Raw genomic sequence first — 12105 nt, 5'->3', positions numbered from 1 at the left:
TCCATACATTTCCCCTACTGCCTAGGCCCCCTATGTGCCCCCACCCCCACAGTACTGCCACCTTTCCTCCTCTCTTTCCCATCGGCAACTGCAAGCACACAATAGGATCAATCAGAGTGGGGGAAGGGTCTAGTAAATATGTCACATTTACCAACCCCGTCCTTTCCTGAATGAACACAATTAGTGATCAGTACCGATCACACACTGTGTTCAATCATATCTGTGTTTTGTTTGATTTTTTTGTTTTGTTTTATTTTTTTTTGGGGGGGGCTTTCAGGTTGGCTGTATAGGGCTTCGTGGTTTCTAACAGCAGCCCTGGGTACAGCATACCCGTGCCATTCCTTCAGAGCACTGTGCCGTGTCCTGAGACTCCCATGCTCATGCACAGGAGTGATGTCAGACTGCTGGAGCTCACGAACTTTGAGCATGGGTTCACACTTCTGCCGTGCAGCATATCGCATGATATGCGCACTGGAACCGTACCGCATTCCTGTGCAAATCACATGCGAATTCTGTGCGGTGCAGGACCCTTTTTTTTGGTCTGCACTAGAATCGGATCGCTTGGGTATTCACACCCATGTGATCCGATACTGCACATCACACCGCGTTTTGTGAACCGATTTCAGGGTGTTGTTAACTTAACATACATACCCGCAGCAGTTCGCATGAACGGGGTGTGATTATGATGCGGTGCTGAATTCGCACAGAAATCGGTGTGAACCCGGGCTGAAGGAAGACTGGTGAAGATGAAAGCCCTGTCAGTGGTGACAGCATGCCGCTGGGGGGCTTCATTTTAAAGTAAGGCCTTCATAATGTGCTACTATATGACGTATTCTACTAGTATATGACGTATTCTACTAGTATATGACGTATTCTGCTAGTATATGATGGATTCTACTAGTATATGATGGATTCTACTAGTATATGATGGATTCTGCTAGTATATGACGTATTCTGCTAGTATATGATGTATTCTACTAGTATATGACGTATTCTGCTAGTATATGACGTATTCTACTAGTATATGATGGATTCTACTAGTATATGACGTATTCTACTAGTATATGATGGATTCTACTAGTATATGATGGATTCTGCTAGTATATGACGTATTCTGCTAGTATATGACGTATTCTACTAGTATATGATGGATTCTACTAGTATATGACGGATTCTACTAGTATATGATGGATTCTACTAGTATATGATGGATTCTACTAGTATATGATGGATTCTGCTAGTATATGACGTATTCTACTAGTATATGACGTATTCTGCTAGTATATGACGTATTCTACTAGTATATGACGTATTCTACTAGTATATGATGGATTCTACTAGTATATGATGGATTCTGCTAGTATATGATGTATTCTACTAGTATATGACGTATTCTGCTAGTATATGACGTATTCTACTAGTATATGATGGATTCTACTAGTATATGATGGATTCTGCTAGTATATGATGTATTCTACTAGTATATGACGTATTTTGCTAGTATATGACGTATTCTGCTAGTATATGACGTATTCTGCTAGTATATGACGTATTCTGCTAGTATATGACGTATTCTACTAGTATATGACGTATTCTACTAGTATATGATGGATTCAACTAACATATGATGGATTCTACTAGTATATGATGGATTCTACTAGTATATGATGGATTCTACTAGTATATGATGGATTCTACTAGTATATGATGGATTCTACTAGTATATGACGTATTCTACTAGTATATGATGTATTCTACTAGTATATGATGGATTCTGCTAGTATATGATGGATTCTACTAGTATATGATGTATTTTGCTAGTATATGATGTATTCTACTAGTATATGATGGATTCTGCTAGTATATGATGGATTCTGCTAGTATATGACGGATTCTACTAGTATATGACGGATTCTGCTAGTATATGATGGATTCTACTAGTATATGATGGATTCTACTAGTATATGATGGATTCTACTAGTATATGACGGATTCTACTAGTATATGACGGATTCTGCTAGTATATGACGGATTCTGCTAGTATATGATGGATTCTGCTAGTATATGATGGATTCTACTAGTATATGACGGATTCTGCTAGTATATGATGGATTCTACTAGTATATGACGGATTCTGCTAGTATATGATGGATTCTATTAGCACATTGTGCCATTACCTTGCAGGGGTTTTACTTATTTCTTTTGTTATCTGAAGTTTACTACCGCATTAACCTAGCAGCATGTCTTTGGAGTGTGGGAGGAAACCAGAGTACCCGGAGGAAACCCAAGCAGGCACAGGGAGAACATGCAAATTCCATGCAGGTAGGAGAAGGTTTCAGTAATCAATGGAATAATTTATGTACAACTAGCGCTACTTTCACACTGGTCCTAGCAAAAAAGCATATGCAGTTTTGTCACGTTTTTACTGAGTTTTTTTTACAGGACATGTGACTCAAAAACGCACCGCGGCTGCATTTGTGCTGCGTTATTAATTTATTTCAATGGAGGGGGTTTGTGCATTCTTAATGTGTTTTTTTTTTTTTTTTTACCAACCTACAGCAAAAGTGTACCAAGCAGAATTTTAAAAAAACGCACTTGTTTTTGGTTTGTTTAGCAAAAAAATTAAAAACCCTGAGGTGATAAAATACCACCAAAAGAAAGCTCTATGTGTCTCAAAAAAATGATAAAAATTTCATATGAGTACAGTGTTGCATGGCCGCGCAGTTGTCATTGAATTGTCATTCAAAAAGTGACTGCGCTGAAAGCTGAAAATTGGCCTGGGCAGGAAGGGGGTAGAAGTGCCCGGTAGGCAGGAAGGGGGTAGAAGTGCCCTGTAGGCAGGAAGGGGGTAGAAGTGCCTTCCTACCTACCGGGCACTTCTACCCCCTTCCTGCCTACCGGACACTTCTACCCCCTTCCTGCCTACAGGGCACTTCTACCCCCTTCCTGCCTACAGGGCGCTTCTACCCCCTTCCTGCCTACAGGGCGCTTCTACCCCCTTCCTGCCTACAGGGCGCTTCTACCCCCTTCCTGCCTACCGGGCACTTCTACCCCCTTCCTGCCTACCGGGCACTTCTACCCCCTTCCTGCCTACAGGGCACTTCTACCCCCTTCCTGCCTACAGGGCACTTCTACCCCCTTCCTGCCTACAGGGCACTTCTACCCCCTTCCTGCCTACCGGGCACTTCTACCCCCTTCCTGCCTACCGGGCACTTCTACCCCCTTCCTGCCTACCGGACACTTCTACCCCCTTCCTGCCTACAGGACACTTCTACCCCCTTCCTGCCTACAGGACACTTCTACCCCCTTCCTGCCTACAGGACACTTCTACCCCCTTCCTGCCTACAGGACACTTCTACCCCCTTCCTGCCTACAGGACACTTCTACCCCCTTCCAATCCGGACACTTTCCCCCCCTTCCAGTCCGGACACTTTCCCCCCCTTCCAGTCCGGACACTTCCCCCCCTTCCAGTCCGGACACTTCCCCCCCTTCCAGTCCGGACACTTCCCCCCCTTCCAGTCCGGACACTTTCACCCCCTTCCTCTCTGGACGCTTCCCCCCCCTTCCAGTCCGGACACTTTCCCCCCCTTCCAGTCCGGACACTTCCCCCCCCCCTTCCAGTCCGGACACTTTCCCCCCCCCCCCTTCCAGTCCGGACACTTTCCCCCCCCCCCCTTCCAGTCCGGACACTTTCCCCCCCCCTTCCAGTCCAGACACTTTCCCCCCCCCCCTTCCAGTCCAGACACTTTCCCCCCCTTCCTGTCTGGACACCCCCCCCTTCCAGTCCGGACACTTTCCCCCCCTTCCAGTCCGGACACTTCCCCCCCTTCCAGTCCGGACACTTCCCCCCCTTCCAGTCCGGACACTTCCCCCCCTTCCAGTCCGGACACTTCCCCCCCTTCCAGTCCGGACACTTCCCCCCCTTCCAGTCCGGACACTTCCCCCCCTTCCAGTCCGGACACTTCCCCCCCTTCCAGTCCGGACACTTTCACCCCCTTCCTCTCTGGACGCTTCCCCCCCCTTCCAGTCCGGACACTTTCCCCCCCTTCCAGTCCGGACACTTCCCCCCCCCTTCCAGTCCGGACACTTTCCCCCCCCCCCCCTTCCAGTCCGGACACTTCCCCCCCCCCCCTTCCAGTCCGGACACTTCCCCCCCCCCCTTCCAGTCCGGACACTTTCCCCCCCCCCTTCCAGTCCGGACACTTTCCCCCCCCCCCCTTCCAGTCCGGACACTTTCCCCCCCCCCCTTCCAGTCCGGACACTTTCCCCCCCCCCCCTTCCAGTCCAGACACTTTCCCCCCCTTCCAGTCCAGACACTTTCCCCCCCTTCCAGTCCAGACACTTTCCCCCCCTTCCTGTCTGGACACTCCCCCCCCCCTTCCAGTCCGGACACTTTCCCCCCCTTCCAGTCCGGACACTTTCACCCCCTTCCAGTCCGGACACTTTCACCCCCTTCCAGTCCCGACACTTTCACCCCCTTCCAGTCCGGACACTCTCCCCCCCTTTCAGTCCGGACACTTTCCCCCCCTTCCAGTCCGGACACTTTCTTCCCTTCCAGTCCGGACACTTTCACCCCCTTCCAGTCCGGACACTTTCCCCCCCTTCCAGTCCGGACATTTTCCCCCCCTTCCAGTCCGGACACTTTCCCCCCCTTCCAGTCCAGGGCAATTTTCAGCTTTCAGTGCTATCACAATTTGAATGACAATTGCGCGGTCATGCAACACTGTACCCATGAATGTTTTAGCATTTTTTTGAGACAGCTAAAGCTTTATTTTGGTGGTATTTATTCACCGCTGGGATTTTTTTTTTTTTTGCTATATAAATGAAAATGTCAAAAAATTTAGAAAAAAAGTGTTTTTCTAATAAAATTTTACAAATAAATGATCTTTCTTCATAAATCTTGGCCAAAATGTATTCATCTATCTTTTTAGTAAAAAAAAAAAAAAAAAAACCCAAATTAGTTTATAACCAAAAAATATAATTTTTCAAAAAATTTTTTTTACAGCCATGAAGGCTATAAAATCAATAATTTCTCCTTCTCTCTGGCTGCAGCCATTGAGAAATACTGTGTGAGCTGTGATTGGTCACAGCTTGTCACATGGTACAAGGCTGCTGGGAATAGCCCTGTACCATGTGATCTCTGTGATCATTCACAGATATCACAAGTAGTAAACAATGATGTCAGGAAGTGACATCTTGTTTACCACTATTCATGTGATCACCGATTGGCCAATCAGTGATCACATGATCGGAATCTCACACAGCGGTCCCGTACAGTGATCTGTGTGCCGATCGCGGTGCCGCACGCTCCCAGGGAGCGCGCACAGGCAATGAATGCGGGGGGGGGACGTTTATGGACATGGGGCAGACAGGAAGAGGTTAAGCAGTTATAGAAGCATTTTCTTTTGGAAAAGAAAGGTTTAAACCATATGCATAGAAGCTAAGCGTTGTGTTCTATCGCACGTTTGTGTCATTTGTCTGTGTTGTATTGAACTGCATCAGGTTATTATTGTTCTGTAGTATGCTGACATCTAGTGGAGGCTTCCAGCCATTACAGCTTGTTGACTATGTGATTTTGGTTCCTCATTCTGTACTTCCCTCATCTTTAGTGCTAGTTAGCTCAGTCCTAGCCCTTGCCCAGAGTTCAATTTAACTGCTTCCCGACCACCCTATAGCAGAAGCACTGCTAAAGGGTAGCAGGGCTGCACAAAATCACATATATATACATGATTTTGTATTTGCAGGTAGGGGGTGTGTGTGCGCGCCGCCCTACCCACGCCGCCACTGGCGGCTACAGCTGTTGATGACTGGGTCCCGGCCACAGATTCCCCGCCGACATCCACTGATCGCTGAGGAACACTGACAGTGGAGAGGTCTGTGTGTAAACAATACAGATCTCTCCCATCAGCACCAGCACGCTGCTTTGTATTGCTCTGCATAGCAGAGCAATACAAAGCAGTGTGCTTACACAGTAAAGCACACACAGACAACATAGTAAAACAACACACAGTTAACCCCTTCCTGCCCAGTGTCATGAGCACAGTGTCAGTGCTTTTTATTAGCACTGATCACTGTATGAGTGTCAGTGGGGATGTCAGTGGCAGTTAGTTCCCCCCCCCAGTGTCAGAATGCCCGCCGCAGTTGCTGATTGCCACCATTACTAGTATAAAATCCAGTATACAGTGTATATATACCGCCATTTGTAGACGCTATAACTTTCACATAAGCCATTAATTTACATGTCTTGTGATATTTTGTTTAGCAAAGACACCTAAATTTATGGTGAAATTGATTTTTAAAATTTTTTTACTGGATGTGTTTTATAACAAAAATTTAAAAAATAGGTTATTTTTTTTCAAAATTGTCGGTCTTTTTTTGTTTATAGCGTAAAATATAAAAACCGCAGAGGCGATCAAATACCACCGAAAGAAAGCTCCATTTGTGGGGAAAAAAGGACGTAAATTTCATTTTTGTACATCTTTGCATGACTGCGCAATTGTCAGTTAAAGTATCGCAAAAAATGGCCTGGTCAGGAAGGGGGGTAAATCCTCTGGAGGGCGATACTTTTTGTAGTTTCTGTTTATATTTTTACATATCAAATGTAAAGGAACAACTGAGAGGATTAGCAACATTCGGTTTCAAAAACATAGACAATCTCTTCAAAAAAGATGAACATTTGGGAGCTTTATATGTGAACTGCTGGATGGGCTGATACATGACAAACTAGTGATGAGTCCATGTGCAGCCAGTGTCTGCGGGGAGCAGTAGGGAGCGTTCACATGTAAAGGGATGCTGGTGATGCCTTCTTTCTTCTAACAAGCTCTCTCCTCTTCCTTCCGTCTTTTGGTGCTATGCTCATGTTCTTCTCCTCTTTTCCTCCTCACTTCTTCCTTTTTCATTGCGCTGGTCTTTCTTTTGTCACAAATGTAGCTGGCCTGAGCCAATGGCCTGTGTTACCCATACGATGCCTGCCAACCAAGTCTAGATATCATCCGTACAAATGCGTTGCTGATCTCACTGCCCTCTATGTCTCTACAAATGATCTATGAAGTAGATGAGCAAGTCAGGAAAAAGCGACTATTTTCTTGCTATGTTTGAACGCCAATAACGTGAACGCTTCCATTTCCGCACTATGAACATCACGCGCTCTGTGCGCTCATCGCTTTTACACTAATCATTTACTATCTTTACTAGGATTTCCCCTCCTCCTTGTCAGCGCGCAGCGTCACGCTCCCCCCTGCCGCAGCCTCTGATGACTTGCAATGCACCAGTTGCAGCCAGGCAGACCGAGTTACAACCACGCCAGTCCCTTCAGTCTCCTTGAGTGTGAAACCTCAGGGTAATGGTCAGGGGCAGACTGACAACTCATGGGGCCCCCGGGCAATAGGGGATCATGGGGCCCCTGTGTCCTTGCCCAAACTCAAAAAAGCCTATGAAAAAGGTACCAGGGGCATCTCATGGGGCCCCCTACTGATCCCGGGCCCTCGGGCAGTGCCCGAGTTTCCAAATGGTCAGTCCGCCTCTGGTGATGGTATTTTGTCTGGAGGTTTTGGCTTCATTAGTTATTCTAAGTGTGTTATTTGTTGTTAGAAACAAGAGTAGAGGAAACTCTGATTTTCCCAAGTGGTGAGTTGAACCCGTCATGGGCCTCGCCATGGTTATTTGTTTTGTCTGATAAATGTACATTTGCTGTAAAAAGTAAGAACTCCGCATGTAAAGAATGCTTTTGCAATAAACTGCTTAAAAAAATGTCAGCATATATAGAATTACTACGGTACAATGAGTACAAATATGATATACGACTTCAGGCATGGTACAGCATGAGCAGGGGCGGACTGACAACTCATGGGGCCCCCCGGGCAATAGGGGATCATGGGGCCCCTGTGTCCTTGCCCAAACTCACAAAAGGCTATGAAAAAGGTACCAGGGGCATCTCATGGGGCCCCCTACTGACCCCGGGCCCTCGGGCAGTGCCCGAGTTTCCAAATAGTCAGTCTGCCCTGAGCATGAGTATTTTCCTACACTGTTAAAGTGGTTCTAAAGGCTTTTTTTTTTTTTTATTTAAATTAATAAACACATCATATTTGGGGCAGCACAGTGGCTTAGTGGTTAGCACGTCTGCCTTGCAGTAAATGGGTCATGGGTTCGATTCCCGACCATGGTGCCCCCTGCATGGAGTTTGCATGTTTTCCCTGTGCTTGCGTGGGTTTCCTCCGGGTGCTCCGGTTTCCTCCCACACTCCAAAAGACATGCTGGTAGGTTAACTGGATCCTGTCTAATTTGTCCCTAGTATGTGTATGTATGAATGTAAGTTAGGGATCTTAGATTGTACGCCCCTTGAGGGTTAGGGACTGATGTGAATGTTCAATATATATGTGAAAAGCGCTGCGTACATTGACAGCGCTATATAAGTACCTGAAATAAATAAATATTTTATCCACTCCGTGCAATGGTTTTGCACAGAGCAGCCCCGATGCTCCACCTGCGCCTCTGGCCTCTCCCCTTTGCTGAGTGCTGCTTGCGATGGGGGCACCCGTGCAAGCTCGATCCCAAGTTGCCTCTGTATGTCTATGGGACACACAGAACTTGGCTCAGTCCTGACCCCTGCTCCCTCCTCATTGGCTGTGATAGCCAATGGCTCCTGCTGCTGTGTCTAGGCAATGAGGAGAAATAGTCCCAGGAGATCTGCTGCTCTTGTGCACATTGCTTAATCAGGATTCAGCTCAGGTAAGTATTGGGAGGGCTGAGGGGGAGCTGCACACTGAAGGGTTTTTTTTACCTTCCTGCATAGAATGCATGAAGATAAAAAAACCTTTAGCCTTTAGAGCCACTTGAACCGCCTCCCGCCCGCCATATAGTAATATAACGGACGCAAGGTGGTTCTCTCGTTCTGGGAGGATGTCATATGACGTCCTCCCATTCTCACCGCGCATGCGTGGACACAGCGGATCACGGAAAGAGCTGAAGATGGCGGCTCGGTCATGTGATCAGCTGTGTCCAATCACAGCTGATCACATGTAAACAGGGAAATGCTGGTTATCGGCATTTCTCTCCTCTCAAGCTGTCACGCTGACAGGAGAGGAGAGCCGGTAATCGGCTTTCCGCGGAGGGGACATGTACACTGATCATCAGGACACTGATGATCAGTGTGCCCTGATGATCAGTGTAGCCCCAGCAGCGCCACCTGTCAGTGTCCATCAGTGCCTCATGCCAGTGCCCATCAGTGCCACATCAATGCCACATATCAGTGCCCATCTTAGCTGCCTTTCAATGTCACCCATCAGTGCCAACTGTCAGTGCCGCCTATCAGTGCCAGTCAGTGCCGCCTATCATTGCCATATATCAGTGCCATGTATCAGTGCTGCCTTTCAGTGCCCATCAGTGATGCCTGTCAATGCCCATCCGGGCAACCTACCAGTGCCTCCTCATCAGTGCCCATCAGTTCAGCGTATCAGTGCCCATCACTGCAGCCTCATTAGCGCACGTCAGTAAAGGAGAAAAATCACTTATTTACTAAATTTTATAAAAAAAACTAAGAAAAAACTTTTTTTTTCACAATTTTCAGTGGTTTTTGGTTTAAGAAAAATTAAAAATCCCAGAGGTGATTAAATACCACCAAAATAAAGCTCTATCTGTCACAAAAAAAATGATAAAAATTTCATATGGGTACAGTGTTGCATGACCGCGCAATTGTCATTCAAAGTGTCACAGCGCTGAAAGCTGGAAATTGGCCTGGGCAGGAAGGGGGTATAAGTGCCCTGTAGGCAGGAAGGGGGTAGAAGTGCCCTGTAGGCAGGAAGGGGGTAGAAATGCCCTGTTGGCAGGAAGGGGGTAGAAGTGCCCTGTAGGCAGGAAGGGGGTAGAGGTGTCCTGTGGGCAGGAAGGGGGTAGAAGTGTCCTGTGGGCAGGAAGGGGGTAGAAGTGTCCGGTGGGCAGGAAGGGGGTAGAAGTGCCCGGTAGGCAGGAAGGGGATAGAAGTGGTCTGTAGTCAGGAAGGGGGTAGAAGTGGTCTGTAGTCAGGAAGGGGGTAGAAGTGTCCTGTAGGCAGGAAGGGGGTAGAAGTGCCCGGTAGGCAGGAAGGAGGTAGAAGTGCCCTGTAGGCAGGAAGGGGGTAGAAGTGTCCTGTAGGCAGGAAGGGGGTAGAAGTGTCCTGTAGGCAGGAAGGGGGTAGAAGTGTCCTGTAGGCAGGAAGGGGGTAGAAGTGCCCTGTAGGCAGGAAGGGGGTAGAAGTGCCCTGTAGGCAGGAAGGGGGTAGAAGTGTCCTGTAGGCAGGAAGGGGGTAGAAGTGTCCTGTAGGCGAGGGGTTGAAGTAGTGTAGCACCCTCTTCTAGTTAGGTTGTTAGATACATTTACCTTCTGGCTCCATTGTGGTGAAAGGAGCAGTGATTGTGTAAATTTGTTCTGGGTTTCCTGAGCTGAGAGTTTGATTACTCCCACCTACCTCTGAAAGAAGTTTACAAAGCATAGGGCTGGGAGATTCAATTATAATGATCAGTTGAATATTTATCATGCCCAAGCCAGTCCCTGGAATGAGGCATTCACAAGGTGGTTAGGGCGATGATAAATCACGCAGCACAGTGGCTAAATGGTTAGCACTTCCACCTGGCAGTACCAGCGTCGTTTTTTCAAATCCCACCCATGGCACCACCTGCCTGGAGTTTGCATGTTCTCCCTGTGCTTGCATGGGTTTCCTCCCACACTCCAAAGACATGCTGGTAGGTGAATTGTCTCCTGTCTAATTTGGCCCTAGTATGTGTATGTATGAATGTGAGTTAGGGACCTTAGATTGTACGCCCCTTGAGGGTTAGGGACTGATGTGAATGTACAATATATATGTAAGTGCTGCATAAATTGATGGCGCTATATAAGTAGTTGAAATAAATAAATAAATTGCAGGAGACCTGAGCAGATTGTTTGCTCCCTCAAAGGAGTGTTCCAGTTTTCCTGGGGGCTGCTGTCCCTGGGAAATAGTGAGAGAGACAAGAATCTGCAGTCTGGGCCCCAGCGGCTGCTGGGCTAAGGACCTAGGAAAGATAGTCCAAGGGTTACATTTTCTGGAGGCCACTGTACTGATGTCCTTGGTCTGGAGAAGTATCTACCTTCGGATGGTGGGTGGCAGACCCTGGGACACTGTGAGCAAACACCTTGTTGGGGACTGATAGCTGTGTGAGGTCTATAAGGGAACAGAAGTAGCATGATGGACCGCTGCTGTAGGGTCCTATATGTGTGGCCATTCCCTGCCACCTCAAAAAAAGCAAAATTAGAGAGAAGTATTTCATCGTACTGTTATTAGTGATTGTGCCAGAGTATCCTGAGACCTAAACCCCTCTCCTGTTAAAGTTATTCAGCAATAAATCCTGAAACACGTCATCTAAACCACGGGTGTCAAACTGGCCGCCCTCCAGCTGCTGCCAAACTACACGTCCCATGAGGCATTGCAAGACTGACAGTTACCAGCATGACTCCCAAAGGCAGAGGCATGATGGGACCTGTAGTTTGGCAGCAGCTGGAGGGCCGCCAGTTTGACACCCCTGCTCTAAACTGAGCCTGAATTGTCGGTGTGCATAAGACTGAACTTGTGTGATTGGCAGCCGCAATTTGGGGGAACCTGAGTATATTCTGAGGGGCTTCTTTAAGGGTGAACACTACAGTAGAAATAAAGGCAAAATTGATTTTTTTTTTTTTTTTTATAGAATAGCAGAATGTAAGTTTTTCGTTTTACAATCTGTGTCCCATTTGGGGAGATTTGCCTTTACTTCCTGTTCCATAGCCAAAACAGGAAGTGGGAAGAAATCCCTCCAAAGTAAATGAAATCCCAGGCTGTCTCCAGAGTCAACAGAACTAATCTCCACATTGAAAGATTTCCTCTGTGTTCCAGTTATTATTATTATACAGGATTTATGGCGCCAACAGTTTGCTCAGCGCTTTACTATACAATGGGAGACAATACAGTTCAATACAAGAGGGATAGGAGGGCCTGATCCTTGGTGACAACTCAAAATTCGGGATTTTCTTTCACATTCACTCTCGGAGATAATGGTACACGTGACAAATAGAGAGGCTGAATCTCCTTAACCCCTTGACGCCGACGTAACACAAATATGC

Source organism: Staurois parvus, unplaced genomic scaffold (assembly GCF_062004578.1).
Source record: "Staurois parvus isolate SC_StPar_1 unplaced genomic scaffold, SC_StPar_1.0 ptg000259l, whole genome shotgun sequence".
Classification (NCBI taxonomy): Eukaryota; Metazoa; Chordata; class Amphibia; order Anura; family Ranidae; genus Staurois; species Staurois parvus.
Note: the sequence above shows the minus strand (reverse complement) of the source record.